Raw genomic sequence first — 14498 nt, 5'->3', positions numbered from 1 at the left:
CCCAGGAGGCTGAGGCAGGAGGATCTAAAGTCCAAAACCAACCTCAGCAACTTAGTGAGATCTTCTCTAAAAACAACAACACAAAATAAATTAAAAAGACTAGGGATATAACTTAGTGGTAACCCATTGCGGGTTTAATAAATAAGAAAATAAAAGAGGAAAAGGAGGAAGCAGCAGCACCAGAACATAGATACTAGCTTCTAAGATTTCTCACAGATAAAATCGTAAATTAAATGAGCATGTACTATTCACCATGAAACAATTCTTAATATAAGTTTCAGCAAAAGCAAGAGACAGTTGTGATACTCCTACTTCATCCTTCTGTGTAGCTGTGATTATATGTGTCTATCACTGTACCTGGGTTAGCATTGTTCTTAAACTTGAACATTCATATCATCTCTAACTTACCCATTCAACTAAAGAACAACAATTACAGACTTGCAATGAATTACATAGAAAATAATTAGATTACAATGACTCAAAATATTAATGTAAAACTTGGAAGGAATTCAGATGCCCATTAAAAGAGGAAGAAATAAATGAACCATGTGGTACTTATAGAGTGGAAATCATATACCAGTGAAACTACATGAACTACTAGTACATCTATATGTAACATTTATGGTATATAAAACAGTATGTAGCATCATCTTAGGCATATAATATTGATATTAGGAACAAATTATGTGACAATAATAAGTATAATAGTGTGGATAATTCAGTAAAACAAAACTTATTTCATGATCACAAAGGAATTATCTCTGTAAAATACTACTTACTCTCTTGAACTTGAATGTACAAGCACAGTAAAAAATTCCAAAAGAATGGCATTGAAATTATTTACTTAAATTAGTTCTTACATTTAATGTGAATTTAAATAGATAATTTAAATTATCTTAAAAAAACTTATAGCTCAAATTCAGCCTGAGAAATTAGAACATTTAAGAGACTCTAAACATGTAGACATTTGTCTTTCTCTGTTTAATGAGGATTTACCAAGAGTTTCCACTATATATAAATTTACTCTTTAAAAAAATGGTTAACATAAATTTGCATACTATTCCATTTGAAAAAAAGATAACTTATTTATTATAAAAAGGAAAAACAGTTTATGTGCCTTAATATCATAGTTTTACTTTTTATTGATTATTTTTAAAAAGCAGATAGTTCAGGCTTGAGTTAATCCTAAAACCACTGAGACACTGTGATTTTATTGACACTAGTTACATGAACTTTGGATGTAAATAGAATTCTATTCACATATTCTACAAAGTGATGTTTGTCAATGAAAGAGTTACATTATTTCTCTCAATTTTCATCATCACTAAAATGGAATTACTGATACTATTTTGTTAACATATTGTGAAAAATAGTAACAATGGTCCATATGTTAAGAAGAAGATGGTTCTATAGAGGTTGAAGTCATCACAGATTTTCATATTAAGCTGAAGATTGCATCCGTAAGATAGTTATTTTCCACAGATTGACTGACTGGCATTGATTCTGAGAAACAGGTCAGAGACCAAAAATATAACATGATTAATAATGCTAATTTGAAAAATTACATGACTTTAAGATCAACAAAAAATGACAGAGAAGAAAGACATAGTGTTGTGCCATTAAACTGAAATATGTGGATCAAAATATCTCAGAAGCTTACAAAGAATCATGAGAGAATTTATAATGCTGTTGGAAAATGTTGCTTTTTTTCCCCCTTTTAGTGGCAGAGGACCAATTGTTATACATTCATAAAACAACGATGGATACAGAAGGGTAGAAAATAGAGTGATTATATAGAGGGGAGAAGAAAGCCAAGTTCTAAGATTGCCAGAAGGAGCAACTCTGGGATATTCTGGCATCACAAACTATCCAACTCTTTTTTTTTCTAAGAATATTTTTCCACAATAACTTTATTCTATTTATTTTTATGTGGCACTAAGGATTGAAGCCAGTGCTTCACACATGCTAGGCAGGCACGCTACCACTGAGCTATGACCTCAGCCCACAAACTACCCAAATTTTATTGTCTTTAATAAATTTCTATTTAGCTCATGGTTCCCATTTAGGCAAGATGGAGCACTTCTAGGCTGGCCTTGATGGTGTCCATGTGAGTGAGGTTGGCAGGAGCTGAGCTTGTCCTAGAGACCCTCCCTGGCATGCTTTGCTGGTGACTGGTTCCTATCTTTGTGGTCTCATTTCATGGCCATATATGTCTCTCACCATCCAGAAGATAGATTTAATTACCAACACAAGATTACCAGAAATCTAGGAATAGAACAATATTTTAAAAGTCCTTTTGTAATGCATTCACTAAAGTTGCACTACATTAACATAAAATAGAATTAAGATCAAATTGTGAGCAAGTGACTGAGTGAATTAATATCAGAATAGACAATTCCCCCACAGGTAATTGCTGGTGAACATAAATAGTGCCAATGTTAACTTAATGAATGATGAAGAGGACAAAAATAACCATTTCTATGCAAATTCAGATTAATTGGGGCCATATCCTGGAATACATGCTACTCAATATATTTTTTAAAATGAATTTTCTGTATCTTCAGGACCTGCAGAATGTAGTTGCTCCATTGCTCTCACATATAGATCTCAACAATATTATTATAAAGAAAAGATTCAGTGGAGATAATTCCAAAGTATGTACAATGTATATATTCATTCTTTCATTTGTAGAACTATTTTCTAATTTAGCTTCAATTTTTAACCAAATTTTTTAAAAGACAGAAAAGGTGATAAATAAGTCTAGCAGTTAATCTGCAGATGCAAAGAGGATAAAAAAAATTTAGTCTCTGAAAATACAGAGACAGTATGCAACAGATTTAAAGATGTTTAAGTCAATGTGATTTAAAGGACAAGATAGATATTTTAGTAATGAAATACAAAAGATGATTTGATATCATAACAAAAGTAAAAAATACTCTTCCAAAAGTTATGTCATATTATATGTTCTATTGATACAAAAAAATATCTGGGACTGAGTAATGTAAAAAAAAAAAAATAATAATAATCTGTTTCTTTAGCTTACAATTTGGTTGGTGGAACCCCAGATGAGGACTAAGGCCCACAGATTCATCATCTGATGATGGCCTTTTGGATACATCACCCAATAGTAGATGGCATCATGGAAGAGGCCCATGAAAAAAGGAAAGATCAATCACATGGCAAGACAGGGAGCAAGAGAGGTTCAGGGACCAGACTTCGTCTTATAATGATTTGCTATCACAGAAAGTATCCTGGGTTACTCCAGAACTCTATTATATAATGTGTGGAAGAATCTATCACTAGTCCCACTTCTTAAGTATTCCACCAACTCATCACTGCCACAACGAGCTTCTAGCACAACGAAATTTGGGGGGAAACAATCAAGTCCTTTCCAATCCACAGAAATTCAGGACCACAATTAGAGCACTGTTGGTGTCACTATAAATTTTCATTTCTGAGATAAAGTCATTTTTCATAATTTTTTTTATGTTGGAAGGCTATCTATAAATAATACAGGAAACAGAAATGTCCTTTGTTCTCTTATCTTGTGTTAACTATTTTGACAGGTTGATTTTGTTGAGAATGTCCTGTAATGCAGGCCTTCTAATTGTGAATTCTTTGAATAATTTGTTTATCATTGATGATTTTTATTTCAACTTCAAATATGAAACAATTTTGCTGGATATAAATTCTTGGTTGGCATCCACTTTCTTGCAGAGCTTGAAATATGTGGTTCCATGACCTCCTAGATTGGAGGGTATGGTTTGAGAAATCAGTTGAGATCTGAATGGGTTTTTCCCTATATATAATTTGCATTTTTTCTCTCAAAGTCTTTAAAATTTTTTCCTTATTCTGTATTTGGTCATTCTCATTATAATGTGTCTTGATTTAAAGTCTGCTGTAATTTTGTACATTTAGGGTCCTATTATCCTCTTGTATTTGATATTCTATTTCATTCTTTAGGTTTGGGAACATTTTCATATTATGTCATTGGAAAGATTGTGCATTCCTTTTCTATATGTGTCTCCTCCTTCATCTATCCTGATAACTCCTAAATTTGGTATTTTCATGTTATCCCAAATTCTTGGAAGTTCTGTTCATGCATGCTTTTCTATTCTTGGCATGATCAAATTCATTTTCAATATTATATATTTTGTTTTCATTGCCTAAGTTTCTGTCTTCCTAATGGTTTAGTGTGTTGGTGGTTCTCTCCACTGAATTTATAATGTGGTTTATTGATTCCTTCATTTCAAGAATTTTGCATGTTTTGGTTTTTTTTCAGAATCTCTAACTCTTTCATGAGGGTAATATTTCACTTCCTGTATTTTCTCTTTCTTTTAAGTCTTTATACCATCTTTTACTACAAAGATATTTAACTATGCACATTCTAAACTCCTTCTTGAACATTTCTTGTATGTGTTTCAGTAGATTCTGATATTGGAGAACATTGGTTTGCTTGGGAAACATTTTCCCCTTGTTTTTTCATGTTGTAGTGTGTTTTCACATCTAGTTGAGTGGATCAGAGGTAGAAGAGATTTCAATCTGCAGAACTATACTGTCCCTGAGGATTTCCACTTCACCACATTTAAGAGGGACTCCAAAATCAATAGCACCTGGGGTAAATAATATATACCTTTATATCTAATAGCTTCCCCATGGTGTCTAATGCTCTATCACCATAAACAGAAATGATGAGTTTAATCACTGTCTACAATATAAACAGAAACTTTGCCCAAATCGTTTACAATTTCAAGTGGTGGACAAAGAACACAAGTAGTGTTGGAAATGATGTTCATGATGGAGTAAGAAAGAAACCAGAAGTAAAATCTGCATAATGAGTGGAAGGGGATTCATGGAGATTGGTTGTTTGGTGGAGAAAAGAGAAAAGGAATCTAGGAAAACAGGCAGGTGAGAGAAAAAATACACATAAAGAGAGAAAAATTAAAAATATAAAATATACAACAGAACTTTAAAACACCATACATATATCACTGTCCTGCACAAACTGATGCACGTGAAATAAAAATAATTTGCTCCAAAATGGGAGAGAGAGATGTTAGAGAGAAAAATATAAAAATAAAATAAATCTTGATGAAAAATTGAACAACTGTCTCTGTTGGTGTTTGAAATTATTCAGTCCTGTCTCTGACTTCTCAAGGTATCACTTGTCCCAGACTGGCCCTGCAGATCCAGTCACTAACTATCCCACTGATCTGGCCTTCAGGTGTCCCAGGCTCAGCCACGTTTCAGTCACAAGATCTCAATACTACTTGAACTTTGAGAGAGAGCACCAGGGTTGAGCAATCCTGAGAAACAGCAACTACATGGTGCCCACAAGCACTCCCAGGAGGAAGACTCCAGGTACAGCCAACAACAGGGACCCTGATACTGAAACTCTAAGTCCTGGCTGGAGTTCCCAGACAGGGGTGTTTGTGCCCAAGATGGTGGTGACATCAAACCTAGTCCTGGCCAGCATCTCAAGATGGATGCAGCTATGTGCAACCAAATCTGGAGTTTCCATTGCAGTGGACATCTGAGTGGTGGTGGAAGAAGTAGTGGCAGGGATTGGTGGCAGCTTGTCAGTAGCAACTGCAGTGGGTCATTGACTTTCACAGTACATGGGGGGATTAGCAGCAGCAGCAGTAGTGGTCATTGTCACTGTAGTTGCAGCATCACCCAGAGAGAAGACCTCCAGGTGACCTCCAGGGGTCAGCAGTGGCACTGGTGGCAGTGGTGTTGGTGGCAGCAGTGTTGGTGCAGCAGTGTAGACAGCAAAGGAACCCAGAGAAAATTCCTCCCACCTTGCCTGCAGGGGCTTTGGTGGCAGGGGAGCCTAGAGGAAAGACCACCAGGCATCTGGGGCAAGGGAGTCAGGGGTAGCTGAGCCCTGAGAGAAGACCTCTGGGTGGGGGCAGGAGATCTGTTGCTATGGTATGTTTTATTTTGTAGAAATGGAGGTTTTATCTATATGCTATTTTTCCCACTCTCTTACTCAGGAACCAATTATTCAAGAGTTGATCCTCACTCCCTTGACACTGAAAAGAAAAAGAAAAGAGATCTTCCCCTTTGGAGAGTCCTAAGGAAGGGTATAACCATGATGATAATTAATGTGAGACTTCCTCATGAATAACAAGTGGTGCCTGAAATGTTTGATTGTCAGCCATGACTGGCAGATTCTGCCATTGACATGTTCAACTGTAAGGACTTTTCCCATGTCTGTACTATGCAAAGAAAATCTATGACTGTCTCTAAATCTGACATGTTCTCTATCTAGTAGGATTTTTCATCTAGTTACATTCTAGTTGAGACAAATTACCTGGCAAATAAAGATTTCAATCTTTGTTTTTACATATTTCATGTATATTTTTGTATTTGAGTCATAGTACTTTGTGTCGTCAAAGTGCTCCTGTCTGCGTATTTTTTACATGGTGCCAGATTATCTCATAGGTAATTGTGTGGGTATAAAATTAAAATAAAATAAAATAAAATAAAATAAAATAAAACCAACAACCTTAGTTCACATGACTTTGGTTAGATTTAAAAAATTTTGATGCAATGATAAATGTAAAGATGTCTTTAAAATTATTAAATAATTAATCTTACTTTGCCTAGGTTACTAACCAATTCGGACTGTAATTGTCTCTCTTTGTGTGTTTCAAGTACTGTGTCCATTGCTTTCAGGGTTTTTCTTTGACAAATTACAACAACACAATAATTTAAAATATTAAACATGTTTATCTGACCCTTTGTTCTTTATGTGTAATATAAAATTTTAAATATTAATTAGGTAAAAATAAATATATAAATTCTTATAAAAATGCTCTTCTTATAATTTAAAATCTAAATCTTATATTTGAAAGGGAAAAACAGAATGAAGGTAGTAGAGAGGAGTGATGACTCAACAGTAACACAGGATTATTTGGGACAAATCTGTGCAGGGGGGACCTGTGTAGACTGAAACATATCTTCCACTTACAGCCTGGGGTACAATAGGAAAGTGAGGGAGGGCGATGATACAGTTAAGTCATTTATGTGGTTTCAGAATTTCAGTACCAGATGGCAATTTTCTTCTTATAATGAATGAATGTTTGGAGTTCTTTGCATGATAATGGAGCATTGATGAATTTAGGTCAAGCTGAGTCCCAGTGGCTTTAGATGATTCTTGCTCTAAGATGAAGGCTATGTTTGAAAATGGCATTGCTGTGTCAAGTTTTTTCTAACAATATGATAATAGAAAATATCTCAGCATTTATACAGTAAATTAAAATAAAAAAATATTGACTGCTAAGTAAAAATTGTATACATTGACATATAGGTTTCTTAAAGTCTATGAGATAACATTGGGTCTGAACTGTTTTTTTAAGTTATTCATAATGATAAAACAAATTGATTTGCTTTTTGAGGTCTTTATTTAAAGGCAAGGTGACTGAAAGATAAAATCCTAATTAATATATGTATTTTATATACCAAGGATACAAAAATGTATATGGTGCTTTAATGAAAACACTATAATAAAAGCATAAAGCATATTATTTCATTAAGGATAAAGTAATTTTTCTAAATTCAAAAATTTCAGAAGAGTCGAATTAAGTAGCAAACTTAAGAAAGGAAGAAAAAGCAGAGAAGAATCAATCATTAGGAGGAATATTTAAGACTGTTATATATATAAAAAACCTATTTTTGAAGACTTTTTTTTCTGAGAAAGAATTTGGTATTGAAAAATAATATTTTCATTCAAAATCCAAGATAGAAAGGAGAGAAATAGGACAAATCTAGGGATGTAAAGAAGTTACAGATTGTAAAAGAAAGTCACCAAGGCTTGTAGAAGATAAATCTTAGGCAATTTGTATATGGATTAATTTGGTTCTATTGAAAAGGTTATTTAAGGACTGTTTCTGAGGTCAAAATTCAATATGCTAACTTAAGAGCAGAATCTAATTTTCTATACGTAAAACAAACAGGTTTTCTTAAGATATTGATCTTCTCTTGGTTATGTTTGCAAAATCTTAACAATATGAAATAGCAAATTGAATATGTTCAGCACCACATCTCTGAATATCAAGGCAGTAATCATTTGAGGGAAAACAGATGTTATGTCATTAAACACAAAAATCTCAATGTAATTGTTCAACTTTCTTGTGATGTCTAGCAGATTTTCAGTGTAAGCTACAGCAAATTTAAAGTTATGTAAGCATGAATGAGAAAACTAAAAATCCCAATATGTTTGGATTAGCCAAATTTCAACTTTCCCAGAATCTCACATAATGTAGTGATGTGATGGCAAAGTCAGATCTCATTGTGAAATAAAGCTATAAAAACCTTATAGTAAGAAACCAATGTCTGGAGAAAGTGTTTGTCCCCACCCTCAGTCTAACCCTTTGGAATAACTGCCCTAGCAGTCTGACCACTCTCTCTTGAAATGTAACGATTTTCTTCTTATCTCTTTCTATAAACATGCTTTATGTTAGACACCATGCCAAAGGCCTTCAGTCTGATAGATTATGATTTTTTTTAAGAAAAGAGAAAAAAGTCCCAAATAGGATGGGTCTAAGATGACAAAAAATTATGTATAAATTTTGCAAGGCACAGTGAATCAGGGCTCCAAATCTGGAGTTTAATTTTCCCCGGAACTGCCAGCATAAAACAAAGTTTGGAGTTCTCATCTTCTCTGAGTGCTGCTTGCTACTTCTCCACCTGTTAGATTCCTGCAATACTGAATCATCCTGGAGTAACAAATAATAGTTTTCTGGAGGGAGTTAGCATACATTTCAAATAAGAAAATTGTATCACTGATTTTCTGATAAATTATCAAGGCAAAGGTAAGCTTACTTTCCCTGGAATAATTTAGTTTCTGGATGTCAAACATAAGGGGGCATTAATGACATATCAAGGAAAGATAGGAGAAAAGGAAAGAAGGAAGAAGAAAGAAAGAAAGAGAGGGAGAGAGAAGGGGAGGGCAAGCAAGGAAGAACCAAACCAACAATTTTATGATTTTTTAACAGCATAAATAATTAACTACTGAGCTGACTATGATGCATACAACTGAAGACCTCAGTGGGATGTTGAGACAAAAATCCAAAGTTTGAGCCCAGCCTGGGCAACTTATGAGACACCATTTCCAAATTAAAAAATAATGATAATAAGGATGTATCTCAGTGTGGTAAAACACCCCTGAAGTCAATCCCGGGATAAAAATGTTATAACTGTAAATGACAAATGAATAGGTAACTCATTTTTTTTCTCTTCAGAGAATTGAATATGATAGATCATTTCTAAAATACAAGTTCCAAATCACCTTTTGTCTGTTATTTCCAGACAAAAGGAATACCACTCTAAAGAATACAATAATGTCAACGCACTGGAATTCCTTGTATTCCATCCCATCATTTCAATGTATAGAACATTATTCTTTTGTAGTAATTTCCATAGTGATTCATTTACATGCAGATCCTTTTCTTGGGTTTTAAGGTAAAGATGTACATACTATTGAAAGGAGACAATGAGGACCATGAGAACACAAGGTTAAAAGAATAATTCTATGAAATGATTCACTTTACTGACTCTCCACCCGCTTTCTTTGACAAAAAAACTATCTCTCTGCAGCCCCACCTGGCCTGAAAGTCAGGATATGTCACATTTGTCAAAATACTAAGGGGGGGAAGAAGTTCTGGCAGTCCATGTAGGTAAGGAATGATGGGGATTGAGAAGATCAGGGTTGGTCATCAAAGTAAAGGCATGGTTTACTGAGAGCTAACTGCTAGGATCACACTTCCCAGCACAAGGAGTTAGTAATAATTAGCCCCTGTGCTTCTCCTTCCTAACCTTCCTCACATACATGGAAGAATGGAAGAAGAAAACCAAGTGTGGTGTTCTGGGTGTATAAAAGAGCAAGACACACATACACACCCATGGATTCCCAGTTCTTCCCCACCCCCACTTCCAAAGAAGTTTGTCCCTTGCTTAAACAAAACTTGCTTCTTATGTTTTTTAGTGTTTCTCAGGTGTTTCATCTTCAACAATTGGGGATCAAGGGTCTGAACCTGAACTACAAAACTGGTGTCACATGGGGCCTTATCCAGGATAAACATGGAGGTAATCTCTTACATACTTCATATCTTTCAGAGGTGTGTTTTTACATCCTTTTGTGTCTCTTTCTTTCTAGAGTACTTGAGCTCTACAAAAGTCTTCCCACCCTTCTATCCTGACTTTGGCATATCTAGTGCCCTGGACAGAAATTCCTAATACCAGTTTACATTTGAAGCTGAGGAGTTGAGTGAAAGAGGGAAGCAGCTGTTAATTTCTTGTTAGGGCCACTCCCTGGTGAATTCCATAGGCATCTCCCCTGACTACCTCTCCTGACACCCCTCTGGGTATCCTGTGGTAACTGGTTGATCAAGTGGTGCTGAGTCAATGTCCCAGTAACCTATAACACATTTGTATGACCTAACCACGTTTTCCCTCCCTCTGCTCATTCCTCCTGGCACCCCTTCCCTTGACAATAAAACTCCAGCCATGAAAGGGGGACATTTTACATAAACTGATTCATAGAAAAATCCTCAGTCCTTCAATTGACCTATTCCTTAGATTTCTCCAGGGAAAGGGCATTAAAAGTTCAACAATGACTTGTTATCCTTGCCTACTAGACATTCCTTTGGCCCAGAGCAAGCTTAAAGACTTTATTCCAGCATTTACCCCTATTGTTTACTGCTACCAATCATGAGCTCAGTACAAACTCACCAATAGAAAATCATGGGCATCAGAGGAAAGAGACATTTTAATAACATTTTACAGATTAGCCTGTTCTGGAAAATGTGAGGAAAATAGTCTAAGTGTCATTTGTGGAGGCCTAAGGACATCTCAGACTTTATTTATAAAACCCAATGTGTGCCAAAAATATAAATTAGACTCAGATATGATCCTCCGTTTGGAGTGATGCCCAATCCCCCCCACATAAAATCAAAAAGTTTATTAACCAATCCTAGGCTCATCAAAAACAGGTCAGGATTTATTATAAGAAACATATCTAAGGATCTCATGATCTCCCAGAGTAACAAGTAACATGGTAGGTGTGGATAATTCTAGGCTTACACCTTTTTCATGGCAACCAGGAAAAAGGAGAGAAGTTATGACCACATTGATAAAGTAGCAGTCAATACAGAGGTCATGGGAGGAGAGGTGGAAACTGCTGACCCCCAAAAGCTCCAGGAGTTACAGGCTCCAAGATCAGGGAGATGTCCCCTAGCTAAAGAGACAGTTTCCTCAGAGCAGGTACCCATGTTCTGATCTCTTTCATTCATTTCATTTTTTTGTTCAGAAGGGAGCTTTGTCCTAATATATCATAATGGGAGATGACATAATCACTGTAGAGGAAAAGAAGATGACTTATAATTGGCTACATAGAATCCTGGTCTGAAAGGATTAAAAATGGTCTATGTATGAGGTTTTGCATCTCACATGGCAAACAGTAGTTTCCTTACTCCCTAGCTTTCTTCCAGACCTCTGTCTCTCCAAGGCTTGCATCTGAAATATAAGCTAGAGAGACAATTGTCCAAAACCTATTTGGAACCAAAGGGAAAAAGAAAGGTGTCACTTTTAAATTCAAACTGCTCAAGGATCTGAATGTATATCTTACAGGTATTTGCACTTTGCGACTTACTCTCTTAAAACATTACTCCCTAAATTCTACAGCACTGAGAGGAACAATGAATATTCTCTTATGTACAAGCATTCTTTACCTTGAGAATCATTGCCTAAGGATTTCAGGGTGTTCACATTCTTTATATACGGGGACTGACTTTACTCTGACCCAAAAGTGCACTCTGATAGGATGAAGATGTTCCATATGCTCCTTTTTTTTTTTTTTTTTTTTTTTTTTTTAGTGGTGCTGGGGATCGAACCCAGGGCCTTGTGCTTGCAAGAGCGAGCACTCTACCAACTGAGCTATCTCCCCAGCCCACATGCTCCTTTACTAGAATAATTACAACCATTTCACTTTTTTAGAACTCATGTATTTTTTAAAATTTCTGTATTTTTGAAATCATGGTTTATGGTGAATACATATGCACCTAAATAATATAATTATCTGGTCAGTCTTGTTTTATCTGACTGTAAAGTTTGACTTATTTTGTTTTTATTTTTTATCACTCTATCTTTATTCAGAGGTCAAATACCCAGGGGAAAGCACAAACCCTTCTTTCCTCTTGGGTTTTATGTATATTTTTTTACACCTGTGTATTGTATATGTCTCTATATGTCTCTGTCCATTCAACTTTGACATTACAAAAATTGGTCTGTAGATAAATGAACACTTATAAATTAAAATTTAAGAAAAGGAATAAATCTAAATAACTTTTAGTTCACATGGCATCAGAAAAACTTCAATTTAAATTGGGTAAACAAATGAGAGCAAGATGTTTTAGAAATTACTAACCCACAAGACTTTCTAGGTGTTCAGACAATTAACATGATTTTTCTATAAAATATCTAGAGAATAGACTCCATTGCTTCTGTGACTTTATTTCAAAGGGAAGATATGACTGACACCACTAACTACACTTGTCTGATATCTGGGTTTTTACAGGTAAAAATGAGTAAGTTAGATTTAACATAAAAGGGATTAATCTTCATAAATGTTTAGTAGATCAAATGTCTGATTAAAATGCTAAAATATCAATTTCTATAAAATCAAGTACTCTAGGCTTTTTGTATTCCACAAGGTAATATATATATTTAAGTATTGGATGTGTTTTCATAAATTGAAAATAAAAAAAAAAAAAGTGTTCAAGACTGTTTTGGTTTTTGTATCTTCAGTAAATGCAAGGTTACCAAGAGTTAAATTCTAACGTGTGTAAAACTATGTACAAAGAATACAAAAAATTTCAGTTCAGTTTCAAATAAAGTATTATATTATTTTTTTTTATTCATTCTGTTATTTTTTCCTTTCCCCCACCCCTCCCACCCCTCTTTTCCCTCTATACAGTCCCTTCTTCCTCTATTCCTGCCCCCCTCCACCCCCCATTATGTGTCATCAGGCGGAAGGGACCGTTGGCAGGTGTGCTGTGCGGAGGAGCAGGTGGCCGTGTCCAGTGGCCTCTAGGCCCACCCTCAGCAGGCCTCTAGGAGAGGAGAGTGGTCCCTGTCCTGAGGCGGAAACGACAAGGTGGGTCTCAGTCCTATAGCCGCAAGGAAGCAGCTCTGCTAGAACTCCCAGAGCCTGTAGAAGACACAGCGCCGGATGAGACCTCAGCCCTCGTGACACCTGGTTTCAGCCTGGAGGTCTGAGCAGACTCTGCTGTGCTGTCCTGGATCCCCACCAGCCCGGACGATGAAAGTAGGTTGACACAGCTCGTCCAACACGGAAAAGGACACGGGTGCGTGTGGCGATTGAAAGAAGGGCGCTGAAGTCAGACCTGGAGCAGACGCGGCAGGCACGCCCTGCAGAGCGACAGACCCGTGCCTCTGGGGTGTTTTGTCTTCACTACTGGACAGAAAGTACGCATCTGCACCAGGCAGCAACTTTCTGCTCTTTACCCATTTTCTAGTTGCTATATAATAGAAGAAAGGAAAAAATATCCTCCATACATGATACAAGCAAACTCACGGGAGGAATTGCAAGCATCTTGAAAGCTCCTGTGTGCTCCTTTCCAGCCAAACCACTTCTCATCTTCAGTCTCCATGTGGACACAAACATCAGTGGTGCAGAGGCGTCCGTAGTGGCGAGAGCTACACCACTCTAGGGGGCATTTGTGTTAACCACGGTGTAAATCATGTCCTTTCCAGAGAAAGGAACCTAGTACCTCACCCATGCTAGGCAAGCGCTCTATCACTGAGCCCCCACCCCAGCCCCAGAGAGCCTCCCTCTTAATGAAACGAGGTTGGCTGAAGATGGACAGCACGACCGTTATACAAGTAGCACATGGACTCCGTAGAGCTTGAGATGACTTAATTCCTCCCCCTCCCTCTTGGAGGAACTACATGTTGACATGGAGGAAATGAGATCAGAAGGATTATTGGATTGGAATTCCTGCCTCTCTCTTCTCTCACCCACTGTTCACATGAGACTCTTCTGGTTACCCAGACACCCCGGGAAGTGCTGAAGACTGTTTGGGAAACACGTGACTCTGGCTCTCTTCTGAAGGTCTTGTAATTCCATCTTGCTGTGTTGTCCCCAAATCTGAATGATGGCCTGCCTTAGGGTCTATCTGACCAAAATAATGCATAGCTTCTGGAAGGGCCTGCTGTTGACATTGGCTGTGTTTTGTCTTTTTTCATTTTTTTATTCTATTTGCAACAAAGTATGGTCTCATATTCCCTTGATACCTGCTTATTATTTGAGAAGCCTTTATCCATGTGTATTTGAATAGGAAGAATGACTGGAAAAAAATTAAAAATAAATATTTTATCTTACTGAAATGGAGTAATTTGTATAAATTTGGAAATTTTTTTTAAGGATTGTTTCAGAATATAAATTTTGAAAAGGGTCATTAACTAGGAAAGAG

This window comes from Sciurus carolinensis, chromosome 10 (genome assembly GCF_902686445.1).
Source record: "Sciurus carolinensis chromosome 10, mSciCar1.2, whole genome shotgun sequence".
NCBI classification, from domain to species: Eukaryota; Metazoa; Chordata; class Mammalia; order Rodentia; family Sciuridae; genus Sciurus; species Sciurus carolinensis.
This window is presented reverse-complemented; position numbering follows the sequence as displayed.